At 46.2% G+C, this 24,728-nt stretch overlaps 2 long non-coding RNA genes and 2 other non-coding genes across 4 annotated transcripts; 2 read left to right on the top strand and 2 right to left on the bottom strand.

Annotated features, from left to right (window-relative positions):
* On the bottom strand, positions 1-17,966 carry LOC134486046 (uncharacterized). The gene is made up of 2 exons (XR_010064718.1): positions 17,838-17,966; positions 1-2,279 (listed from the first exon to the last, which is right to left on the bottom strand). It is a non-coding gene; the product is annotated as an uncharacterized LOC134486046 (long non-coding RNA).
* On the top strand, positions 2,149-20,114 carry LOC134486048 (uncharacterized). The gene is made up of 2 exons (XR_010064720.1): positions 2,149-2,277; positions 17,836-20,114. It is a non-coding gene; the product is annotated as an uncharacterized LOC134486048 (long non-coding RNA).
* Positions 3,729-3,881, top strand: LOC120101979 (5.8S ribosomal RNA). The gene has a single exon (XR_005503025.1). It is a non-coding gene; the product is annotated as a 5.8S ribosomal RNA (ribosomal RNA).
* Positions 16,234-16,386, bottom strand: LOC120101968 (5.8S ribosomal RNA). The gene has a single exon (XR_005503019.1). It is a non-coding gene; the product is annotated as a 5.8S ribosomal RNA (ribosomal RNA).
* Positions 20,115-24,728: the final 4,614 nt, after the last annotated feature.

The following is a 24,728-nucleotide window of genomic DNA, read 5'->3' as shown; positions in this document are numbered from 1 at the left end:
TTCTTTTGTAAAATTTTTAATGATATCACTTCAATACACAAGCTTAGAGATATACACCCACAAACTCTCACCTACAAACTATATAGGAAGGTTTTTTATCAACGTGATATAAAACTAGAGATAACTTGGAAGAAGAAATCTTAACTGAGAAAAAACTCTTCATAAGATTGTCCAATGAAAAAGCCTGTGGCCACTTTCTTGATCAATAGTTTTGTTGGAGGGCCCAGCTCACTGTAGCTTGTCCCACTCCTGGGTTTATTGTTCTAGCTTTTATAAAAACACAGGCTGAGCAAGCCATAAACATAGACCAATAAACAATCTTCTTCCCATGTCTTCCCATGTAACATTTCCTGCCTGCTTAATCACTGGGATATCTTCCCACCCTACCTGATGCAACTCGGATTTGTTTTAGTGATTTTGTGTTTTGGACTGATGGCTGCTAATGGGATCATAAAATAAGACTTAAGTTGAATCTTTCAACGTTCTAGAAAATGTGTAGAATAATTTTATTCTAATACCCTCATCTTTGAGACACAGGCCATCATATATGAAAGGTCAGAAAGACTCTGCCATAAATATAGGCATCCTGAAAGGTTAATTCTTTACAACCAATAGGTCCAGGTAAGAACTAGGTAGATAAATATTAGCAAGATGATTGTACATTGTAAGGTTGGTAGCCATGTTTGAAAGTGTCATATAATTGAGGGCCAGATAAAGTAGTAATTCAAAGAAAAAAGTGACAGAATGTATCACAGATAAAATATGCCCAATTCACATGAGAACAGCTTAGGAATAAGAGAATACACAAGAGTAAAGAGTAAAGAAAGAGAGACAAAAATAGACAAAAGAAAGACAGAGAGAAGTAGAGCAAGAAAGAGAAGTTGTGGTGTGTGGCATGTGTTTACGGAAGTTTTCTGGACATGGTTTTACAGATTCAGGTTCTGAGAGAACAAACTATTCACTGGGGACAACAGAAAAAGCTGGAGAATTAGAAGGATCCAGAAGATTGTAACACATTGTCCAAGTTAATGTGAGTCCAAGTAGAACAACTCATGAAGATGCCAAGAGAAACCATATTGAATCAGTCAACTTGGAAGGTTGGATTACATGGAGGCTAGAAGCTCCTAGTATTAGGTCTATAAATAGTAGAACAGAGGTAAAAAATACTCTGGCCTCAGCCTAAAGGACGTATTTGCATAGCTTGGGGAAGACTCTTACCTCATCACTTTTTCTAAGAAAAGAAAAGTGACATTCACTTAGAAAGACATACAGACACAGACACACATACACAGAGACACAGAAACACACAAACATACAAACATAGAGCGGTGTGGGGAGGGAGGGAAGAAGAGATGGAGGGAAGAAGGGAGAATGCTTGCAATCAACCATTGAGCTGAGAACAAGGTTCCAAAAAGAGGAGTTAGAGAAAGAACTGAAGTAGTTGAAGGGGTTTGCCACCCCATAAGAAGAACAATATCAACCAACCAACCCCCTGCCCTTGATCTTCCATGGACTAAACAACCATCCCAAGAATACACAAGGATGAGCCTATGGCTCCATCTGCATATGAAGCAGAGGATATCCTTTTCAGGCACCAATGGGAGCAAATGCCCTTGGTCCTGTCAAGGCTTGATGCCCCAGTGTAGGGAACTGTCAGAATGGGCAGGTTGGAAGGAGTGAGTGGGTGAGTGAGGAACTGCCCTCAGAACAGGAGGCATGAGGGGAAATAATAGCCGGTTTCTAGAGGGCAAATGAGGAAAGGGGATAATATTTAAAATGTGAATTAAAAAAAATCCCCTCCCCCATTGAAAGAAAAAGAAAGAGAAATAGAGAAAGAAAAAGAAAAACAAATGGGGGTACATAACTAAACAGATGGCGACTGGCGATGCGGCGGCGTTATTCCCATGATAGTCAAGCATCTTCTGTGGAAACCAAAGTCTTTGGGTTCTGGGGGGAGTATGGTTGCAAAGCTGAAACTTAGCGAAATTGACGGAAGGGCACCACCACGAGTGGAGCCTGCAGCTTAATTTGACTCAACACGGGAAACCTCACCCGGCCCGGACACAGACAGGATTGACAGATTGATAGCTCTTTCTCGATTCCGTGGGTGGTGGTGCATGGCCGTTCTTAGATGGTGGAGCGATATGTCTGGTTAATTCAGATAACGAACTAGACTCTGGCATGCTAACTAGTTACGCGACCCCCTGAGCGGTCGGCGTCCCCCAACTTCTTAGAGGGACAAGTGGCGTTCAGCCACCCGAGATTGAGCAATAACAGGTCTGTGATGTCCTTAGATGTCCGGGGCTGCACGAGCGCCACACTGACTGGCTCAGCGTGTGCCTACCCTACAAAGGCAGGCGCGGGTAACCCATTGAACCTCATTTGTGATGGAGATCGGGGATTGCAATTATTCCCCATGAACGAGGAATTCCCAGTAAGTGCCGGTCATAAGCTTGCGTTGATTAAGTCCCTGCCCTTTGTACACCACCCTTCGCTACTACCGATTGGATGGTAAACCACTAAACCACTAAGCCACCTCACTAAACCAAGGCCTGATCGGCCCATGGCCCTGTCGGAGGGCTGAGAAGAAGGTCGAACTTGACTATCTAGAGGAAGTAAAGTCATAACAAGGTTTCTGTAGGTGAACCGGTGGAAGGATCATTAACGGAGAAGGCCGAGGGGTGTCTGGTCCTTTCTCGGGCCTGTGTGAGTACCTCCTCTCACCGGGAGGCGCGTCCCAGTGTCCGGGTCGCATTCGTGGCTTGTGCCGCGGCCGGCCGGCCAAGTGAGCATTTCGGGAAAGGCGGGGGTCGTTATGGAGCGGTGCGGGGAGGGTGTCAGGTCTGGTCGGTCGAGGGACCTCCTCCATTCTCTCTCCCTCGCTCGTCTGCCTACGTCCTTGCCTCCGTGCGCCCACCTCCGCCTCCACCACTGCTGCCTCTGCGGCCAGCACCTCCCTTGCCCGCTGGCCAGTCAAGGCCCTCGGCGTACCAAGGTCATTCTGCCTCTTTCTGGACTGGCTCCCTGATCTCATCTCATGTGCACCCGGAGGGGAGGCATTAAGCGGTGGCCGGGACCCGCTCCCTCTCCTCAGGGCACCTGCCGCCGCCGCTCCGCCACAGCTCTCCCGCTCTGATGGTGCCGGGTGGCTCTGTCCCGTGCAGGGGGTGCCTGTGCCACGGGTGGGCTCTTGCAGCCCGCCCCGCCTTCTGGGGCTCGCGTGTCTGCCCCGCTCCTGTCCGGGTACCTAGCTGTCCTGTTCTGGCGTGGAAGTTTAAAGACCCCCGGTTGGGGGGGGGTTCGCCCTACCACCCGTCGGTGGTCCGCAGGAGGGCTTCCCATTTCCTCCCTCCACCTGGTGCTCCCTGAGACTCAGCGGGCCCTCTCCAGCCGCCGGCTCTTCCAGAGGCGGCGGTCGGGGGGCCGTGTCGCGAGCCCCCTCTGGGTGCCCGTGGGGTCCCGGCCCGAGCACCCGACTTGCCCGCCCATTGGCTGGCCGCCGCCGGGTGCTGGGTTCGCGGCGTCCCTTGTCCCGTGTGTCCCGCCTTTCTGTTCCCGACCCTGTCTTATTTTTCTTTTCACATGTATCCTTTAGTTTCCCGCTGGCCGGCCTGAGGTGGAGCCGCCTCGCCGTTGGCCCCTCTCTTCCCGTGCAGCAGGGACAGGCAGGGGAGCTGGTGCCGTTTTTAGCACCCATACGAATCCGCTCACACCCCAGATACTGATATGACTCTTAGCGGTGGATCACTTGGCTCGTGCGTCGATGAAGAACGCAGCTAGCTGCGAGAATTAATGTGAATTGAAGGACACATTGATCATGGACACTAGGAACGCACTTGAGGCCCTGGGTTCCTCCCGGGGCTACACCTGTCTGAGAGGTGCTTGAGGATCAATCGCTGCCACCCCCACCTGAGCTTTCGTGGCCTGGGGGTGGGGGGGCGCCGTGCGGCTGGGACTCTGCTCGCAGGCCCTCTCCCCTCGGCCCTCCATCTCCCGAAGTTCAGACGTGGGCGGCGTCCGGCGGTCGTCCACGCCCGGTGGGTCTGCGTGGGCCTCGATCTCCCCGTCCACCAGCGCCGCGGGCCGGCCACCCTTCTCGTGGCTCATTCCTGCTCGCTCTGCCGCTCCCGCTCCTGTCCTCGCCCGCTCTCCCCACCGTGGGGACACATCGGCGTGGGCCGGTCGGGTGCCTGGGCGCGAGAGGGGCTGTTTCACCCGAGACGGTCATTGCGCCTCCGGTCTGGTGGGAGGCGGGCCCAGCCCACTGGGTCTGTGCATCCGCTGCCGCCACGCTCCCGCCAGTGCGCGCAGAGAGAACAACCGGCGAGGGTCGGACTGGGGGTGGGGGGATACCGCACCCGCCAGGGCCGTTCTCAGGTACCTCTCCTCACCCCCTCCCTCTTGTGGGGGCGGTCCGCTCGGGCGCCAGCTGGCGTGACGCTGCGGCGTCCGTGCGCTGACGTGACTTGTCCCCGGGATGTGGGAGCTGGCCGGGGTAGAGAGGTCGCAGGCCCTCCTTTCCTCCTTCCCCTCTCGACCGCGACCTCAGATCAGACGTGGCGACCCACTGAATTTAAGCATATTAGTCAGCAGAGGAAAAGAAACTAACCAGGATTCCCTCAGTAATGGCGAGTGAACAGGGAAGAGACCAGAGCCAAATCTCTGCCACGTGACGTGGCGCGTGAAATGTGGCGTACGGAAGACCCACTCCCCGGCGCCACTCGTGGGGGGCCCAAGTCCTTCTGATCCAGGCCCAGCCCTTGGACGGTGTGAGGCCGTTAGCGGGCCCAGGCACCCCGGGCCCGGATCTTCCCGGAGTCGGGTTGCTTGGGAATGCAGCCCAAAGCGGGTGGTAAACTCCATTTAAGACTAAATACCGGCACGAGACCAATAGCCAACAAGTACATTAAGGGAAAGTTGAAAAGAACATTGAAGAGAGAGTTCTAGAGGGCATGAAACTGTTAAGAGGTAAATGGGTGTGGTCAGCGCAGTCCGCCCAGAGGATTCAACCCAGAGGCACGCGTTTGGCTGTGCGGTTGATCCCGGCGGATCTTTCCCAGTCCCCGTTCCTCCCGACCTCTCCACCCACGCGTTTTTCTCCCCCCTCCAAGCGTCCCGCCGTCGCTGTCCCCCTTCCTCCCAACAGGGGTGTCGACGGGCGCTCAGGCGGCGGGCACGGGAGCGCAGGTGCGGCCGGGGGTGGGGCTGGTGGGTGACCGCTCCCTCCCCATTCCCCCCCCCCCCCCCCCGTTCAGTGACTGGCTGCAGCCAGGCGCCCTTCCACCGTGGCAGTGCACGGAAACCGGCTACGGGACCCCTGGGAAGGCCCTACGGGGAAGGTGACTGGGGGGGCGGTGCGGCATCACCCGTGGGCCCCACACCACCCCATCCCGAGTGTTACAGCACATCCTCTCCATACAGAAGACACTGACAGACAGACAGACAGACAGACACACACACACACACACACACACACACAAATACATATTTAAATATTTAAAATGATGTTTAAAAAAACAGTCTTCCTGTTTAACAGAGGTTTAAAGGGAAGTTGGCTGAAAGAACGTTGTTGTGGTTTTTTATTCTCTTTTTTACCAAATAGGAGGTAGATCTGTTGGCTCTTTTATTAAAAGCCAAAGTATTAAGTGGCGAGCCGATGTTTCAACTTTTCCCATTATGTTCCTTTCAGGAACACCAGGGAGTGTTGTTTCTTTGGCTTTTCCTTTTTGAAACAAAATGAAAGGAGCTCTACCAGTTGGCCTAGTTTCCCTGTTCCTTTTCCCTCTGACACGGTATGTCCGATGAAATAAAGTAAATAAATGAAGATTCTAGTTATTTATTTGTTTGGGAGACCCGAACCCTCTCTCAAGAGATACTTCCATCTCCCCCCTCCACACACACAAGGCCTCCTCCCTGTATGTGGGGGAAGGGGTAGGGGTGGACAGGAGCTAGCTGAGAGCGGGTGGGGTGGGGTGGGGCTGGAGAATGTGCATGTCCCTGAAGGACTGTCCGGGAAATACTGCTGCTGCCCTAGCACACTTTGCTTCAGCGCTGAGCCAGGCGGTGCCTCTTTAGGGGGGGCAAGTTTTCTGCCTGAAATCAGTGAGTGATGATTTCAGTGTGAATGTCTGATCCCTCGCTGTCCTTTCAGTGCTCTGGCTCATGGCAAATGACTGAAGAAAACCTTAGTTAGACTCACACCCAGCTGTTTGGAAATGGTAATGGAATTGATAGCACACCCTCAGGGAAAGAGGAAGACTCCCTTTTTCACTCCCAGCCTCGCCCTGCCAGCTCTGGATTTCTAAGTAAGGCTGAATCTGGACCATATTTACAGGATTTGGCGTTTCTGATTCATGTTTAATGTGTAGTTAAATAAAGCTTGTTGAAGGGCTGGAGAGATGGCTCCGAGGTTAAGAGCACTCACCGCTCTGCTCTTCCAGAGGTCCTGAGTTCCATGCCACAGAAACAACCCTCTCCAAAGGGATATCCCATGTACTCTACTGCCGTGTGTATACGAAAAGGGCTTTAGTGTACTCATATAAATGAAAATAAATAAATAAACCTTTAAAAGAATGAAACAAAAAGAAGCTGGCAAAGAAATTGAGCATCTTAAAATGCCAGGCACGTCTATCCGCTCCTTTTATTTATTTATTTTATTTCATTTATTATATATAAGTACACTGTAGCTGTCTCCAGATACACCAGAAGAGGGTATCAGATCTCTTTACAGATGGTTGTGAGCCACCATGTGGTTGCTGGGAATTGAACTCATGACCTCTGGAGCAGTCTAAGAGCAGTCCAGTGCTCTTAACTGCTGAGCCATCTCTCCAGCCCCACTCCTTTTATTTTATTTTGTGTATATATCACATAACCACAGAGGTGGTCACCTTTTCTTAACCTCGATAGCCCAACTGGGACAGAATTGCAAACTATCATCTCCCTGTCTCGGAGTGGAGTGGTTGCATACAGGGAGATGGAACATTTGCCGTTAGTAATGTTCTGCTGTCGGTTTTTTTTCCTTTCCTTTTTGGATAGATATCGGGAGCTTTTGTTTGTTTGTTTGTTTGTTTGTTTGTTTTTAAAGTACAAATTTTGTTTTCTGTGCAACATTCTGATCATAGTTTCCCATCGCAAAGCTCTTTCCAGATCCTTACTTCCATCCACCACCCCGTTGTATCCCAGGGCTGTCCTTATATGTCTTTAATTTCTTTCTTTATTTCTTCCTTGACCAGGTTATCGTTGAGTAGATTATTGCTTCCTGTTACATTCATATTTGGATGTGAGGTTATGTTTGTGTGCTTTTCTTCTCTTTGTTTTGTTGCCAAGATGATTAGTTACTTGCTTCTTCTAGGGTAGAGCTTGCCTCCTTATGTTGGGCTTTACCATTTATTATCCTTTTTAGTGCTGGATTTACAGAATGATATTGTGTAAATTTGGTTTTGTCATGGAATATCTTGGTTTCTCCATCTATGTTAATTGAGAGTTTAGCAGGATACAGTAACCTGGGCTGGCATTTGTGTTCTCTTAGGGTCTGTATGACATCTGTCCAGGATCTTCCGGCTTTCATAGTCTCTGGGGAAAAGTCTGGTGTGATTCTGATAAGTCTGCCTTTATATGTTACTTGACGTTTCTCCCTTACTGCTTTTAATATTCTTTCTTTATTTTGTGCATTTGGTCTTTTTACTATTATGTGACGGGAGGAGTTTCTTTTCTGGTCCAATCTATTTGGAGTTCTGTAGGCTTCTTGTATGCTTATGGGTATCTCTTTCTTTAGGTTAGGGAAGTTTTCTTCTATGATTTTGTTGAAGATATTTACTGGTCCTTTGAGCTGGGAGTCTTCACTCTCTTCTATACCTATTATCCTTAGGTTTGATCTTCTCATTGAGTCCTGTATTTCCTGTATGTTTTGAACCAGTAGCTTTTTCCAATTTCATTATCTTTGACAGTTGAGTCGATGATTTCTATGGAATCTTCTGCTCCTGAGATTCTCTCTTCTATCTCTTGTATTCTGTTGGTGAAGCTCGTATCTACGGCTCCTTGTCTCTTCTTTTGGTTTTCTATATCCAGGGTTGTTTCCATGTGTTCTTTCTTGATTGCTTCTATTTACATTTTTAATTCCTTCAACTGTTTGATTGTGATTTCCTGGAATTCTTTCAGGGATTTTTGTGATTCCTCTCTGTAGGCTTCTACTTGTTTATTTATGTTTTCCTGTGTTTCTCTAAGGGAGTTCTTCACGTCTTTCTTGAAGTCCTCCAGCATCATGATCAAATATGATTTTGAATCTAGATCTTGCTTTTCTGGTGTGTTTGGATATTCCATGTTTGCTTTGGTGAGAGAATTGGGCTCCGATGATGCCATGTAGTCTTGGTTTCTCTTGCTTGGATTCCTGCGTTTGCCTCTCACCATCAGATTATCTCTAGTGTTACTTTCTTCTTCTATTTCTGAGAGTGGCTAGACTGTCCTATAAGCCTGTGTGTCAGGGGCGCTGTAGACCTGTTTTCCTGTTTTCTTTCAGCCAGTTATGGGAACAGAGTGTTCTGCTTTCGGGCGTGTAGTTTTTCTTATCTACAGGTCTTCAGCTGTTCCTGTGGGCCTGTGTCCTGAGTTCACTAGGTAGGTCACTTGGGGTATGAAGGTTTGTCTTACTTGTGGTCCCGAGGCTCAAGTCTGCTTGTGGGGTGCTGCCTACGAGTTCTCTGCGGGGGTAGCAACCAGGAAGATCTGCGCCACCCTTTCCAGAATCATATGATTTTTTTGGGTAGGATATATACCTTGTGATCTAGACTAATAGATGAATCACAGAAAGGAAATAGGTGGAGGAAGAGTTACCATTAAAGGTTTTTGGGGCCTGGGAATCAGATGCAAGGGACAGAGAGACTACAAGGCCACAGAATATGTTGCTTATCAATTATATTGAGAGGTTACAAAGGGGATGGCAGGTTTGAGGAAAGCAGCCAGTTAGACAGGACTGTGATCTAACACTTCCCTGCTTATGAAAGAAAATTCAAAAGTCACATCCAGCTGGAAAGTCTTATGAATACTATCAATGTGGGGAGCCAGGACTGCCCAAGGCTGTCTGAAAAACCTGGACAAAAGAATAACTGGAACACTAGTTCTATGCCCTTACCCAGGATGAAACTTGTCAAGGCCTGTCTGATGCTGAAGCCAATGTCTTAAAGGAGTCAAGGTTGAGGGAAGAGACTCTTCTCTTAGGTTGTGGTTATCAGTTCTTAGGCAGCTGTAACTGTGGTATCCCATGTTCTTTTCATCAGCATTGTCTGACTTAATCATTTGCTGACTTAGTTGTTCCCTATGTACAACCACCAGTACCCCCAGGACTGCAAATTATAAATATGATTCTACAATTTCTAATAAAGTGCAAATAAATTTCAAGCAATCTTCACAAAAATGTTTACTAACAGCAATCACATTTTAAATCAGACAAACTAAAAATAAATTGAACACCATGTGCTCCAGCTGTATATCCTCGGGACATAACACCAAGACACCAAATTACTACAGAGGTACTTGTACAGTTTCACCCATTGTTGCTTAATTCCCAGCAGGGAGGAAATGCAATTCATATGAATCCTAATGGGGTGACTGCTCTGCTTTTCCTATCATTTATTTTATTATACTGCCACTATGCCATACTCATCGTGCAATCCTTATAGCACAGTCATCTATGACTCCAAGATATAATGTTTGACTATGTAATTGCAAATATTGGAAGAGAAATGAAGTCTTAAACACTGCTATATATTTATTTAAATGTCCCTGTTTGTTTTATTCCTGAGACTGTGCTGCAAAAGGTATATACACACTTCTCCCTCATTTCCTCTGCTGAAGGCTATGTGGCTCAGTTTTAATTCTCATGTGATAAAGTATCAAATTCTCTATACTATTTCAAGAGATGTATCTCTCTTATTCCTTTTCTATTTAAAGAGTCTAAACTGTCCTTATATTAAACTATGCTGTTTATATAACAGGCAAACCCAGAAATATCAACTGTGCTTCAAAAGGTAAGTATGAAAAATACGGTTTTATAGAAATGCTTGTAATGCATCTACTCCTATTTTTATTTTCTGGTCTATTCAGGTGTGTTTTATAATACCCACCTGCAGAGTTATCTATGGAAAATTACAAACAAAAGCAAAAACAGAAAACAATTAAGATCTGTTATCAAATCTTAAGCAAACATTCACAACTCTAGGACTGGGAAATTGCTCAGTGGTTAGAAATATATGGACCTGGTGTGAATATTCAGCATGTGTACATAATGCCAGGCATATGGGATAGCTACACATAACTATTACCTGAGGGCTCACTGACCAGTTCTCCAATCCCACACTAAATTTCTAGTTCAACAAGAGAACGTATGTCAAGAACAGTGAACACCACTAAGGAAGACGCTTGAAATCTTTCTCAAAACTCCAAAAACACATGCACAGATGGGTAAAGCCACACAGTTACAGGCATGTACCACACACTCACATCCACCAACATTCTTACAACACACAACACCACAGATACATAGAAAATGGTTAAGGGACTGCAGGGTAATTCTTTATTTGCTGTTGTCACCCAGCATGTATCTTAGATACTGATAATAACCAAGAAAAGATTAAGCTGGAAGAGAGTTTATCCATAGTTTTAACTTTTCCTTTATTTTAATTAAATTGAAATGCTTTTGTAATTTTACACAAAATACTATATCCAGATTTATGGAATTCTAGAATCACCCAGGACAAAAACTTTTGAGCATGTCTGAGAGAGAGAGACATTAGACTGGAAGAGTTCTAGTGCAAAGGCCCTCCAGCCAGAAGCTGGAACCCAGATGCCCTTCAACAGAGGAATGGATACAGAAAATGTGGCATATTTGCACAATGAAGTACTACTCAGCTTTTAAAAACAATGACTTCATGAAATTCCTAGGCAAATGGATGGAACTAGGAAATATCATCCTGAGTGAATTAACCCAGTTTGTAGATACTAGTCCAAAGCTTGGAATACCCAAGATACAATTCATAGACCATATGATGCTCAAGAAGGATGAAGAACAAAATGTGGACACTTCAGTCCTTCCTAGAAGGGGGAACAAAATACTCAAGAGGGAGGGGAATATAGGGACACAGTGGAGCAGAGACTTAAGGAAAGGCCATGTAGATGCTGCCCCATCTGGGGATCTATCACATATGCAGCCACCAAACCTAGTTAGTATTTGCTGATGCCAAGAAGTCCTTACTGATGGGAGCTTGATGTGGATGTCTCCTGAGAAACTCTGCCAGAACCTCACTGATATAGACAAGCATGCTTGAAGCTAACCATCGGACTCCATGGAACTCCAATGAAGGAGGGAAGGAACAGCTGAAAGGGTTTGCAAACCCATAGGAAGAACAACAATATCAACCAGCTAGACTAACCAGTGCTCCTAGGGATTAAACTACTAACCAAATAGTACTCATGTAAAAGCCTAATGCTTCAGTTGCATATGGAGCAGAGGATGGCATTGTCTGGCATCAATAGAAGGAGAAGTCCTTGGTCCTGTGAATGTTCCTTTCTCCAGTGTAGGGGAAAGGCATGCTATTGAGGTGCAAATGGGTGGATGGGAGGAAAATCATCCTCATGGAAGCAGGGGGTGGGGTGTGGGAGAGTGGGTAACTGGGCAAGGGAATAACATTTGCATTGTAAATATATAAAATATCAAGTTAAAAATGTTACCACTGCTCTTAATAATCCTATATGTTCTTAAAATCCATTTGTCAAAATTCTTACTAAGTCTGTTTTGTTTTCACACATGGACTATGATGGATTAACACCATATCTGGGAATATCTTCTCAATATTAGACATAACATCTGAATATGTGGTTATTTATATCCATTTTTTGTTCTAGAAGAATCCGATGCCAAAGAAAATTTCCTCTTTTTGATTAGCATGGAAATTATATTCAAAATAAGCTAATTAAATAAAGGATACCTGAATGTATACACATTCATATACATATTCATATATATGAATATGTGTGTATATATGTATACATGATGTAGGCCTCCTTCACAGGGCATCTAGGCCTTAACAGTTCTCTCAGGCCTTCATGTTTTACCTAGACCTTTAACAGCCAGCAGCTTTGCCCTCTGAGCAACCAGTCTACAGAGAGAAACCCTGTCTGAAAAACTAGGGGAGGGAGACAAACAGATTAACAGATTGATCGCTCTCTCTCTCTCTCTCTCTCTCTGTGTGTGTGTGTGTGTGTGTGTGTGTGTGAGTGTGTGTGTGTGTGTGTGTGTTTGTGTGTGTGTGTGTGTATGTTCAACTGTGTAGGCACTGGCAAATAAATGTTTGCCCCTCCTCTGTAAGCCAGTCCACCCCAATACTGCCTTTCCTTTTCCTTAGTTTGTTTGGTTTATTCCAAGTTAATTGTATCTGTTTCTTTAATTTCCTCTTCATTTCTTTAGTTGAGTCAGGGGTCTTTGCACATGAGCCCTGGAAATCAGTACCTGGATCAGGTCTGCAGCCTGCTCACGGGGTTCTACCCACATCCACCTCTCAAGTGATGCAATAAAAGACATGTAGCACCACACCTGGTTTCTTTTCACTGTACATTTACTTTAGTTCCAATGTTCATTCAGGTCTGAGAGAGGAGGGAGGGAAGGAGGGAGAGAGACAGAGAGTAACAGAGAAACAGTGACAGAGAGGGAGATTTGTAGGTTATTGTTCCATCTCTTCAATCACTGTCTGTTGTTCGCCATCTTGGCAACCATGCCCCACAACCCTACCTTGGGTAAGATCAAGCATAATGGCAGCAACCATATAATTCCTGCTTAGTCGCACTGAACACTCCAATCATCACTACCTGTGGAGAAATGTAAGGGGGCTCCTCTGTTCTAGAGAATAGTACCCTTGAATGAAATGAGAAGCACAACAAGCATTATTTGTTTTGAAATATAAGATGTGGAAAGAACTACATATGTGGATTTACAGACAGACAGTCAGAGAGACAGAGAGACAGGATGGACAGACAGAGAGACAGGATGGACAGGACAGAACAGGACAGGACAGGAGAAAAAACAAGAACACAAACAAAAACTCAAAATGGAAGTCCGGTACCAAATAGTCTCTGTCTGCACTGTCGCTCTAGTGTTGGTGGTCCAGCTTATAAAAGTTTATACATGGGTGGCTGCGGGAAATGCTGCTGGGTGTTCGGTTCAGGTCCAAGATTATTGCGGGTAACTAGACAACAAAGAAAGCAGTTAGACAGACTTCTACAGTGTTTGGTTTCTGAGTGTGTTATCACACAGAAGAACTTAACAGAATATGTAATGAATTCCAGCAGTAACAGCAGAAACAACCAATGAGAAAGTGTCCTTATAATATTAGTAACTGCAACAAAATGGCAGTCTAGCCAGGTAACAGTTCCCTAGCCATTAACTAATCTGACATAGGCCTTCTTCACATTGCATCTAGATAGGCCTTCCTATCTTCCTCTCCAGTGCTGAGACCAAAGTGAGATTGAACGATCCCCGAAGAGAGACCCTTTCTAAAGTCGCGGGAAATCGCGGACCCCAGACACAGAGAGACCATTTTGGATGTAACAAGCAAAGGCGAGGTTTATTACGGAGACCTATTACAGAGATCTCCGGGCCGACATGTATCCCGTGCAGGAGACAGAGGTGTCGACCACGAAACTCAAAAGTCAGAGGGTTATATAGAGAAGGCTAGGGGGTTTTGGCATGGTTACATACAATTGGCTCATTCAAACATAGCAGTGAGAACAAAGCAGAAAGAGTACGTGTTAGAAGTCAGGGGCTTATCAGGGTCTGGAGGACACCTAGTTGAAATATGGCCCTGAGTGAGCTGGGGGGAGATGTCTTCCTGCCAGACGTCCCATGGATCATTCCCATTAACTCAGGCTGGTTCCTGCATTCCTTTTCCTTATCTTTATGGCTTGCCAGTTCTGCCTGGACAGTGTTTCCTGTGCTGCTTTATCTTTATGGCCTGCTAGTCCTGGCTGTAGGGCTTAGCCCTCGGTCTGTGGCCTTTTGGGGTTTATTCCTTTAATTTTGTATCTGTGGCCTTTTGGGGTTTATTCTTTTAATTTTGTATTTCCAAACGTAGAATTCGTATAATTCTCCTTTCAAGATCAAAGTCATGCATCACCATGGGTGCCTTCCTTTTCATTTTTTTCTTTCATCCTAGGAAGTGTGTGTGTGTTTGTGTGTGTGTGTGTGTGTGTGTGTGTGTGTGTGTGTGTGTGTAGAGAGAGAGAGAGAGAGAGAGAGGGAGAGGGAGGGAGGGAGAGAGAGAGAGAGCACGCTTTAGAGAGAGAGCTTTAAAATCAGCATTCAAGACTTTTTTCTTCCTATCCCTATCCCAATTCCCCCAAACCAGCAGTACAGCCACCAGGACCAGAGACAGAGGAAGATGAAATCACTAGTATGAAAAACTAGAGGAGGGAGAAAAACAGATCTCTCTCTCTCTCTCTCTCTCTCTCTCTCTCTCTCTCTCTCTCTCTCTCTCTCTCTCTCTCTTCCTCATAATTTGTTAAACTGCTCCTGAAAGGAGAATTATACGAATTCTAGGTTTGGAGATACAAAATTAAAAGAGCTTTGCGATGGGAAACTATGATCAGAATGTTGCACAGAAAACAAAATTTGTACTTTAAAAAACAAACAAACAAACAAACAAACATAAAAAAAAAGCTCCCGATATCTATCCAAAAAGGAAAGGAAAAAAAACCGACAGCAGAACTTTACTAACTGCAAATGTTCCATCTCCCTGTATCCAACCACTCCACTCCAAGATAGGGAGATGAGAGTTTGCACTTCTGTCCCAGTTGGGCTATCGAGGTTAAGAAAAGGGGAACCACCTCTGTGGTTATGTGATACACACACGAAATAAAATAAAAGGCCCCACCCCCGGCCGCACCTGCGCTCCCGTGCCCGCCGCCTGAGCGCCCGTCGACACCCCTGTTGGGAGGAAGGGGGACAGCGACGGCGGGACGCTTGGAGGGGGGAGAAAAACGCGTGGGTGGAGAGGTCAGGAGGAACGGGGACTGGGAAAGATCCGCCGGGATCAACCGCACAGCCAAACGCGTGCCTCTGGGTTGAATCCTCTGGGCGGACTGCGCTGACCACACCCATTTACCTCTTAACAGTTTCATGCCCTCTAGAACTCTCTCTTCAAAGTTCTTTTCAACTTTCCCTTACTGTACTTGTTGGCTATTGGTCTCGTGCCGGTATTTAGTCTTAAATGGAGTTTACCACCCGCTTTGGGCTGCATTCCCAAGCAACCCGACTCCGGGAAGATCCGGGCCTGGGGTGCCTGGGCCCGCTAACGGCCTCACACCGTCTAAGGGCTGGGCCTGGATCAGAAGGACTTGGGCCCCCCATGAGTGGCGCCGGGGAGTGGGTCTTCCGTACGCCACATTTCACGCGCCACGTCACGTGGCGGAGATTTGGCTCTGGTCTCTTCCCTGTTCACTCGCCATTACTGAGGGAATCCTGGTTAGTTTCTTTTCCTCTGCTGACTAATATGCTTAAATTCAGTGGGTCGCCACGTCTGATCTGAGGTCGCGGTCGAGAGGGGAAGGAGGAAAGGAGGGCCTGCGACCTCTCTACCCCGGCCAGCTCCCACATCCCGGGGACAAGTCACGTCAGCGCACGGACGCCGCAGCGTCACGCCAGCTGGCGCCCGAGCGGACCGCCCCCACAAGAGGGAGGGGGTGAGGAGAGGTACCTGAGAACGGCCCTGGCGGGTGCGGTATCCCCCCACCCCCAGTCCGACCCTCGCCGGTTGTTCTCTCTGCGCGCACTGGCGGGAGCGTGGCGGCAGCGGATGCACAGACCCAGTGGGCTGGGCCCGCCTCCCACCAGACCGGAGGCGCGATGACCGTCTCGGGTGAAACAGCCCCTCTCGCGCCCAGGCACCCGACCGGCCCACGCCGATGTGTCCCCACGGTGGGGAGAGCGGGCGAGGACGGGAGCGGGAGCGGCAGAGCGAGCAGGAATGAGCCACGAGAAGGGTGGCCGGCCCGCGGCGCTGGTGGACGGGGAGATCGAGGCCCACGCAGACCCACCGGGCGTGGACGACCGCCGGACGCCGCCCACGTCTGAACTTCGGGAGATGGAGGGCCGAGGGGAGAGGGCCTGCGAGCAGAGTCCCAGCCGCACGGCGCCCCCCCACCCCCAGGCCACGAAAGCTCAGGTGGGGGTGGCAGCGATTGATCCTCAAGCACCTCTCAGACAGGTGTAGCCCCGGGAGGAACCCAGGGCCTCAAGTGCGTTCCTAGTGTCCATGATCAATGTGTCCTTCAATTCACATTAATTCTCGCAGCTAGCTGCGTTCTTCATCGACGCACGAGCCAAGTGATCCACCGCTAAGAGTCATATCAGTATCTGGGGTGTGAGCGGATTCGTATGGGTGCTAAAAACGGCACCAGCTCCCCTGCCTGTCCCTGCTGCACGGGAAGAGAGGGGCCAACGGCGAGGCGGCTCCACCTCAGGCCGGCCAGCGGGAAACTAAAGGATACATGTGAAAAGAAAAATAAGACAGGGTCGGGAACGGAAAGGCGGGACACACGGGACATGGGACGCCGCGAACCCAGCACCCGGCGGCGGCCAGCCAATGGGCGGGCAAGTCGGGTGCTCGGGCCGCGACCCCACGGGCACCCAGAGGGGGCTCGCGACACGGCCCCCCGACCGCCGCCTCTGGAAGAGCCGGCGGCTGGAGAGGGCCCGCTGAGTCTCAGGGAGCACCAGGTGGAGGGAGGAAATGGGAAGCCCTCCTGCGGACCACCGACGGGTGGTAGGGCGAACCCCCCCCCCACCGGGGGTCTTTAAACTTCCACGCCAGAACAGGACAGCTAGGTACCCGGACAGGAGCGGGGCAGACACGCGAGCCCCAGAAGGCGGGGCGGGCTGCAAGAGCCCACCCGTGGCACAGGCACCCCCTGCACGCGACAGAGCCACCCGGCACCATCAGAGCGGGAGAGCTGTGGCGGAGCGGCGGCGGCAGGTGCCCTGAGGAGAGGGAGCGGGTCCCGGCCACCGCTTAATGCCTCCCCTCCGGGTGCACATGAGATGAGATCAGGGAGCCAGTCCAGAAAGAGGCAGAATGACCTTGGTACGCCGAGGGCCTTGACTGGCCAGCGGGCAAGGGAGGTGCTGGCCGCAGAGGGAGCAGTGGTGGAGGCGGAGGTGGGCGCACGGAGGCAAGGACGTAGGCAGAAGAGCGAGGGAGAGAGAATGGAGGAGGTCCCTCGACCGACCAGACCTGACACCCTCCCCGCACCGCTCCATAACGACCCCCGCCTTTCCCGAAATGCTCACTTGGCCGGCCGGCCGCGGCACAAGCCACGAATGCGACCCGGACACTGGGACGCGCCTCCCGGTGAGAGGAGGTACTCACACAGGCCCGAGAAAGGACCAGACACCCCTCGGCCTTCTCCGTTAATGATCCTTCCACCGGTTCACCTACAGAAACCTTGTTATGACTTTACTTCCTCTAGATAGTCAAGTTCGACCTTCTTCTCAGCCCTCCAACAGGGCCATGGGCCGATCAGGCCTTGGTTTAGTGAGGTGGCTTAGTGGTTTAGTGGTTTACCATCCAATCGGTAGTAGCGAAGGGTGGTGTACAAAGGGCAGGGACTTAATCAACGCAAGCTTATGACCGGCACTTACTGGGAATTCCTCGTTCATGGGGAATAATTGCAATCCCCGATCTCCATCACAAATGAGGTTCAATGGGTTACCCGCGCCTGCCTTTGTAGGGTAGGCACACGCTGAGCCAGTCAGTGTGGCGCTCGTGCAGCCCCGGACATCTAAGGACATCACAGACCTGTTATTGCTCAATCTCGGGTGGCTGAACGCCACTTGTCCCTCTAAGAAGTTGGGGGACGCCGACCGCTCAGGGGGTCGCGTAACTAGTTAGCATGCCAGAGTCTAGTTCGTTATCTGAATTAACCAGACATATCGCTCCACCATCTAAGAACGGCCATGCACCACCACCCACGGAATCGAGAAAGAGCTATCAATCTGTCAATCCTGTCTGTGTCCGGGCCGGGTGAGGTTTCCCGTGTTGAGTCAAATTAAGCTGCAGGCTCCACTCGTGGTGGTGCCCTTCCGTCAATTTCGCTAAGTTTCAGCTTTGCAACCATACTCCCCCCAGAACCCAAAGACTTTGGTTTCCACAGAAGATGCTTGACTATCATGGGAATAACGCCGCCGCATCGCCAGTCGCCATCTGTTTAGTTATGTACCCCCATTTGTTTTTCTTTTTCTTTCTCTATTTCTCTTTCTTTTTCTTTCAATGGGGGAGGGGATTTTTTTTAATTCACATTTTAAATATTATCCCCTTTCCTCATTTGCCCTCTAGAAACCGGCTATTATTTCCCCTCATGCCTCCTGTTCTGAGGGCAGTTCCTCACTCACCCACTCACTCCTTCCAACCTGCCCATTCTGACAGTTCCCTACACTGGGGCATCAAGCCTTGACAGGACCAAGGGCATTTGCTCCCATTGGTGCCTGAAAAGGATATCCTCTGCTTCATATGCAGATGGAGCCATAGGCTCATCCTTGTGTATTCTTGGGATGGTTGTTTAGTCCATGGAAGATCAAGGGCAGGGGGTTGGTTGGTTGATATTGTTCTTCTTATGGGGTGGCAAACCCCTTCAACTACTTCAGTTCTTTCTCTAACTCCTCTTTTTGGAACCTTGTTCTCAGCTCAATGGTTGATTGCAAGCATTCTCCCTTCTTCCCTCCGTCTCTTCTTCCCTCCCTCCCCACACCGCTCTATGTTTGTATGTTTGTGTGTTTCTGTGTCTCTGTGTATGTGTGTCTGTGTCTGTATGTCTTTCTAAGTGAATGTCACTTTTCTTTTCTTAGAAAAAGTGATGAGGTAAGAGTCTTCCCCAAGCTATGCAAATACGTCCTTTAGGCTGAGGCCAGAGTATTTTTTACCTCTGTTCTACTATTTATAGACCTAATACTAGGAGCTTCTAGCCTCCATGTAATCCAACCTTCCAAGTTGACTGATTCAATATGGTTTCTCTTGGCATCTTCATGAGTTGTTCTACTTGGACTCACATTAACTTGGACAATGTGTTACAATCTTCTGGATCCTTCTAATTCTCCAGCTTTTTCTGTTGTCCCCAGTGAATAGTTTGTTCTCTCAGAACCTGAATCTGTAAAACCATGTCCAGAAAACTTCCGTAAACACATGCCACACACCACAACTTCTCTTTCTTGCTCTACTTCTCTCTGTCTTTCTTTTGTCTATTTTTGTCTCTCTTTCTTTACTCTTTACTCTTGTGTATTCTCTTATTCCTAAGCTGTTCTCATGTGAATTGGGCATATTTTATCTGTGATACATTCTGTCACTTTTTTCTTTGAATTACTACTTTATCTGGCCCTCAATTATATGACACTTTCAAACATGGCTACCAACCTTACAATGTACAATCATCTTGCTAATATTTATCTACCTAGTTCTTACCTGGACCTATTGGTTGTAAAGAATTAACCTTTCAGGATGCCTATATTTATGGCAGAGTCTTTCTGACCTTTCATATATGATGGCCTGTGTCTCAAAGATGAGGGTATTAGAATAAAATTATTCTACACATTTTCTAGAACGTTGAAAGATTCAACTTAAGTCTTATTTTATGATCCCATTAGCAGCCATCAGTCCAAAACACAAAATCACTAAAACAAATCCGAGTTGCATCAGGTAGGGTGGGAAGATATCCCAGTGATTAAGCAGGCAGGAAATGTTACATGGGAAGACATGGGAAGAAGATTGTTTATTGGTCTATGTTTATGGCTTGCTCAGCCTGTGTTTTTATAAAAGCTAGAACAATAAACCCAGGAGTGGGACAAGCTACAGTGAGCTGGGCCCTCCAACAAAATTATTGATCAAGAAAGTGGCCACAGGCTTTTTCATTGGACAATCTTATGAAGAGTTTTTTCTCAGTTAAGATTTCTTCTTCCAAGTTATCTCTAGTTTTATATCACGTTGATAAAAAACCTTCCTATATAGTTTGTAGGTGAGAGTTTGTGGGTGTATATCTCTAAGCTTGTGTATTGAAGTGATATCATTAAAAATTTTACAAAAGAATGGCTAATTATAACCTGTGTGTGTGTGTTTCTTTAATCCCGCAGGCTTTTGCCCAATTCTTGGTACCGTGTTGGTGCGGGCATTGGGCACCGACAGTGTATGTCAGTGAAATTATGTGTGTATATGTGTTTCTGCATGCCCACAGATATTATATGTATCATAATAGGGTATTAAAGAGGACAATGACTTAATCTAAAGAAATGCTTTATATTATAGCACACACCAGCAAGAAAACATTCCTTTTTTTGGCATGGGGTAGCAATTGGGCTTGCAACAATAAATTATGAAATATACTAGGAAGAGTGAAATAGCTCAGTAGGTAAAGATATTTGTTGCCAAGGCAGTTAACCTTGGTTTGGTCCTCGGGACATACATAATGGAAGGAGGAAATGAATGCCATAAATTGTACTCTGTCATCCACATGTGTGCAAATACTCAACTAAAAGAATCAGAAAATGAGAATTCTATAATATAGGACTTAAAATATATGCATAAATTAAAGTAAGGAAATAGATTGACATGAGATATGGTAAGAATTCTGTAAAGCTGATACATACCCAGACTTAGAGAAAGTATCCCTATACATATGTGTGTTCCGTTTCTCCCATTTCTGAAGCAAGAAAAAAATTACATACATGGAATTTCTGCCTAGTATTACAGAGCAACAGAACATAATATTGAGAATTAAAAGAAGAATACATATATAGTTCATATGAAGGCAACTTGGTCTTGCAGAGATAAGCTAAACAACTCCTGGATACTATAAGTTCAGACTCATGAACATGTATTACTCAGATTGATGAATCAAAAAACTTAAATATGGGGCATGTAGATTCCAGAGATTTTTCCACAGTGGAATTGTGTAACCACTTGTATTTGTATCACTTGAATTTATAGGGACCTTTCCTTGCATGGTAGGAGGAATAGGCATCTACACTGAAATGTACTATATGTAACTAGAGAAATAAAACAAAATGTTCTCCTTTATAACCAAATCAGGAATACTACTAGGAGATTCCAGGTTTCTTAGTCACATCGTGAAATAGAATCAAGTGAACTTGTTCCAATATGATATTCTTCATTCTTTCTGAGATATGAGGTAGAGGATGAAAGAAAATACCCCAACAACCTGGGTTTAGGGTTTAGTTAAAAATGTCAAGTGTATGAGTCCAAGGGGATCTGACATCCATCAGGAGTCATGGAATACTTCCACTGGACTCTCCAGAGTGGTTGCATGTGTAGGATTTAGTTGCTGAATCAGCACTCATTTTTCAAATGTAGAAGACATCAAAATATAGACAAGAGGGATCATCCTCATATTCATTTACAAAGCACCCCCACAAGTTTTTTATTGTCTTACTTGGAAAGGATAAATTTAAAAGAGTAAAACAATATTATTATACTCAAGGAAAAAGCTTGTGTCGAAGAAACAAAACAACAATTAAAGGCAAAAGCCTATGTTTTTTCAATAGAGTGACTATAAGGAAAAGAAGTACACTTTAAGCAGCAATTGTTATCTTCTTCAAACTTATGGAGCATGGATGTTATAAAATGAATGATAAGATAGAATAACAATGTAGGGTGAGAAGCTAATTGAGAGAGGAGAAGAAATTTAAATCAAAACAGCTCAGAGCATCAAAGAAGCCTGTGGTAAAACCAAATCTGCAGCAACACAATTGTAAGCAGTACCCATTATGGAAAAGTAAAAGACAATTCAAAAGGCACATTAATGTATATGATGGACACTTGTGTCAAGTTGGATTTAGATGCCTCTCAATCTGGAGCGGTTTGTGTCCTATTGAGAAGGCAAATGTTCCCCTTCAGAAATTTGAAGTGGATTTACTAATTTTACCCTCTTTGTCATAGTAAAAAAAAAAAAAAAGGCCAGAAAACAATTTAAATTGTAAACGTGTGTATGTGAGGGGTGTGTCTTTATTAAATTATGTGTGAGTATTTGCATGTGTAGGGTTGCCTGTGGAGGCTAGAAAAGGAAGAGTATTGGGTCCCTGAAACTGAAATTACCAGTGATTATGAGTCATCTTGTTCCTTGAATCTAACATGAGTCTTCTTCAAAAGTAGTACATGTTCTTAACTTCTCCATCATCTCTCCAGTCTCCTCTAAAAATAAGTTTAAAAAAAATGATTTCTGGTGCCTAAAGACAAGGAGGCTGAATGAATATAATAATTCTGAGGTTATTTTTAAAGATGAAATTCATTATGATAGACAATGGGCATAATATATCTACAACTAAAAAAAGATAAAGTGCAAACAATAAGGAACAGGGTGCTGTATGAGAGATGTTGCAGGGTAAAAAATGACATGAAACTTTCTAAAGAGGCTTGAGTCTGCTTATAAGGTCGCAGTACTTTGTGTGTACATGTTTGTGTGGGGGTACATGTGTCTGCAGGTGCATGTCCACAGGTGTGAATAAGGAGGTCAAAGGTCAATACTGGGTATCATTCTCAGTCACTCTCTACTGTATTGATTTTGTGACATGGTCTCAAGCTGACCATGGAATTACCAATATAGCTAGACTGGGGCTCTGTCAAGCCACAGGGTTTCTTTCTTCTCCATTTCACAGGCACCAGGATGATTAGCTTGGAACACAGTCCCATGACTTTTTACATGTTCTCTGGAGACTGCACTCACGTCCTCATGCATGTATCAGAAATAATTTTGCAGAGGTGCTACCTCTTTCTGGCAGTGGCCATGTAGCTGCTGCAAGGAATAGCATATGAGTGCTTCAGTGACAGGATTCTACTGTGGCAAGTTCATTTAAACCACTCCTCAGTTGACAAGAGAAATTTGGCGGCCTTTCTATTTAGTACCAAGTTTGCATGCCCTACAAGCTCTCCATTCCTTCATTGTACTGCATATAGTCATTATCAAAATTGTATCACTTCATCAGTCATGGACGAGGCCATCTGGAGTCACACAGGCTAAGTCACTGTGGATGATTCTACATTTTTCTCAAAACTCTTTCAAGGGATAAAATGTTCTTCACCTCTTTTTGTATCTATCAATCCTCCAGATGTTACCATAAATCCTGGGAATTTGAGACTTATAATCATATCTTTATAGAAGTACCCAGTCACACTGAGCAAGTCTGTGTCAGTTGTGGAGAGAGGTAGGTCCTGCTTACATAACTGTTTTTAAGAAGCTATATCTGATCAGTAAAGACATGGAAAATGCAGAGATAATGTTGGATTGATAGAGACTTGAAAATGGCTCTTAGAATGATTACATCTTACAAAGATCTATATATTAGAAAGGTGTCTAGAAGATCTGCTTTGTAAAATGAACTTGTCTGCCTGCAATTAAAAGGGAATTATGAAATGCTTGAATTACCCTAGATGCATAGAACACATGAAACTCAAGACGGATGATAAAAATGTGAATGCTTCAGTCCTTCTTTAAATGGGGGAGCAAGAATACCCTTGGCAAGGAATAGAGAGGCAAAGATTAAAATAGAGACAGAAGGAACACCCATTCAGAGCCTGCACCACATGTGGCCCATACATATACAGCCACCCAATTAGACAAGATGGATGAAGCAAAGAAGGGCAGGCCAACAGGAGCCGGATGTAGATCTCTCCTGAGAGACACAGCCAGAATACAGCAAATACAGAGGCGAATGCCAGCAGCAAACCACTAAACAGAAAATAGGACCCCCGTTGAAGGAATCAGAGAAAGAACTGGAAGAGCTTGAAGGGGCTAGAGACCCCTTATGAATAACAATGCCAAGCAACTAGAGCTTCCAGGCACTAAGCCACTACCTTAAGACTATACATGGACTGACCCTGAACTCTGACCTCATAGGTAACAATGAATATCCTAGTAAGATCACCAGTGGAAGGGGAAGCCCTTGGTCCTCCTAAGACTGAACCCCCAGTGAACGTGATTGTTGGGGAGAGGGCGGCAATGGGGGATGGGTGGGGAGGGGAACACCCATAACGAAGGGGAGGGGGAGGGATTAGGGGGATGTTTGCCCGGAAACCGGGAAAGGGAATAACATTCAAAATGTAAATAAGAAATACTCAAGTTAATAAAAAAAAAGGAATTATGATAGGAGATAATGACTAGAGATAGTTTACCAACAAATGTTTAATTCAGCCTCTCACCATGCATAACTATGTAACCACGGTTGCTACCAGACCAGTATGTCTTCCTGTTTACAGGACAAGCCTGGCCAGACATCTCTTTTGTCTTGCTGAAATTGTGCTTTTTAATGCAAAATAAGTTTAGGTGGTGACTGATCCAAGGAATGGGAGAAGGAGGAAGGGGAACTATTGGGGGATTTGTGTAAAGATAGAGCTTTTGAAATGTGGATATTATGATTTCTTTTAATAATGTAAGCAATGATATCACTGCTTGGGTAAGCACAATTGTCATTGTATAAATATAGAAGGCTCAAGTTATTTGTGGCCACTTGCCTGAAAATCAAAAGGTGGTCAGTGTCTTCACTTTTGTTAACTCCCCTTCTCCATTTCAGGACCTAAACGTTATAGCTAGAACTGGCATTGGCATCTTCTTGGTTCCTAAATTTTAATTTTTTAAAAATTTTTATTAGATATATTTCTTTACTTACATTTCAAACATTATTCCCCTTCCCA

Source organism: Rattus norvegicus, chromosome 3, assembly GCF_036323735.1.
Source record: "Rattus norvegicus strain BN/NHsdMcwi chromosome 3, GRCr8, whole genome shotgun sequence".
Classification (NCBI taxonomy): domain Eukaryota; kingdom Metazoa; phylum Chordata; class Mammalia; order Rodentia; family Muridae; genus Rattus; species Rattus norvegicus.
This window is presented reverse-complemented; position numbering and strand designations above follow the sequence as displayed.